The following is a 2,312-nucleotide window of genomic DNA, read 5'->3' on the forward strand; positions in this document are numbered from 1 at the left end:
CCTCCATCCACACACCCTCTTTCTGTACTTGATATATTGTGAAGCATCAACATCCCTTGTGCTAAGAGATGCTGTCTACATCACCCTCCTTGGGTGCCACCCTTACACAGACTGTGTGAACATGAGATGCTTTGTGCATCGAGCTGTCCTTTTGAATCTGCAAAATGTTCGATGGCTAGAGAGCTTATTTCTACTTAACAGTGGTAGGTCAGCCATTATCTTTTTTCTAACATGGTTAAATAGCTTCATGGTAGATTTCTTTCATGTGGCAAAAATTAGTGGTCAATGAGCATAGAGTTGCAATGAACCAAAAGATCTCTCACTACATCCTAGAGGGAACTTTGCTGTCCTTCTCAATCAATTAGTCTACCTTTTGGGTGGAAATCATATCACAAAAATATTTACTGACAAATACACAAAAAAAAATAAAAAAAATCGCCCACTTCCTTTTGAGTGGTCCTAAATGTTATAAAAATGGTGTGGATCATGGTGAGACTATACGTACCACTCCTTCAGGTTATTACGAAGGATCCTGAAAAGGTTTTGCAAAAAAAGTGCAAGGAAGTCTTATCACTAAAAAATTAATTAGCTAACACACAAAAATATGAGAAAATTGCCTAATTCCTATTGAGTGGTCCTAAATGCTAAAAAAAATGGCGTGAATCATAGTAAGGCTATCTGTATCGGTCTCCCAAGTCATTATGGAGGATTATGTAAAAGTTTTGAAACAATAGTGTCCAGAAGCCATATCACCGAAAAATTCATTGACTAACACACAAAAACTGAGAAAATGGCCTAATTTTGTTGAGTGACTCCTAAATGCTAAAAGATCGACGCAGATCAGGGTGAGGCTAGTACTGCTCCCGTAGGTCATTACGGAGGATCCTATAAAGGTTTCGCTAAAAAAGTGCTAAGAAGCCATATCACTAAAAAATTCATTGACTAACACACACAAAAAAAATTAAGAAAATCGCCTAATTCTTGTTGAGTAACCCCTAAATGTTGAAAATATGGTGCAGATCATGGTAAGACTATATTTACGCTCCCCCAGGTCATTACGGAGGATCCTGTAAATGTTTTGCAGAAAAAGTGCCAGAAACCCAAATAACCAAAAAAATCATTAATAAACACACGAAAAACTAAGAAAATTGCATGATTATGATGAATGGCCTCTAAATGATAAAAAAAATAGCACGTGTCAAGGTGAGCCTATACAAAAGATTGAAAAAATCACCTTATTTCTGTTTTAGTGACTCTTTAATGCCAAAAAAGGAGTGGATCATGGTGAAACTATACATATCACTCCTCCATGTCATTACAGAGGGTCCCGTAAAGTTCTTTTACATAAAAATTGTCCGTAAGCATGGACTGTAGCAAAATGGTAAATTTGGTTATTCCCGCTCTGTGGGCCTTCTTTGAACTTGAAAATGCGGACGTTTGCCCATTGGGACCAACTTACACCATTAATAAGGTCTTAAGGGACGCCAAAAAAAAAAAATTCACCCAAAAACCAGTTGGGATCACGTATCACCCAAAATCCGTGGACTATAACACATGTAAAATGGTAAATTTGGTATTTCCTACTCTGGGCCTCGTTTGTACTTGAAAATATGGACATTTTCCCCTCGGGGCCAACTCACGCCATTAATAAGGTTTTAACGAACGCCCTAAATAAATTAGGCCAAAAACCCATCGGAATCACGTATCACCCAAAATCATGAACTATAACACACGTAAAATGGTAAATTTGGTCATTCCCGCTCTAGGCCTTGTTAGAACTTGAAAATGCGGACGTTTCCCCCTGAGACCAACTCATGCCATTAATAAGGTCTCAACGGACGCCCATAAAATAGTCCGGCCAAAAAACCATCGGGATCATGTATCACCCAAAATCCATGGACTAAGCATACGTAAAACGGTAAATTTGGTCATTCCCGCTCTGAGCCTCATTTGAACTTGAAAATGCGGGCCCTCGGGACCAACTAACACCATTAATAAGGTCATAACAGACGCCCACAAAAAATTTCGATAGAAAACCCATCACGATCGCATATCACCCAAAATTCATAGACTATAACACACGTATAACGATAAATTTGGTCATTCTCGCTGTGAGCCTCGTTTGAACTTGAAAATGCAGACATTTACCCCTCGAGACCAATCTACGCCATTAATAAGGTCTTAATGGACGCCCACAATAAATTTCGGCAGAAAACCCATCACGATCGCGTATCATCCAAAATTCATCGACTATAACACACGAATAACTGTAAATTTGGTCATTCCCGCTGTGGGCCTCGTTTGAACTTGAA

This window comes from Solanum tuberosum, unplaced genomic scaffold, assembly GCF_000226075.1.
Source record: "Solanum tuberosum cultivar DM 1-3 516 R44 unplaced genomic scaffold, SolTub_3.0 scf00103, whole genome shotgun sequence".
Taxonomy (NCBI): domain Eukaryota; kingdom Viridiplantae; phylum Streptophyta; class Magnoliopsida; order Solanales; family Solanaceae; genus Solanum; species Solanum tuberosum.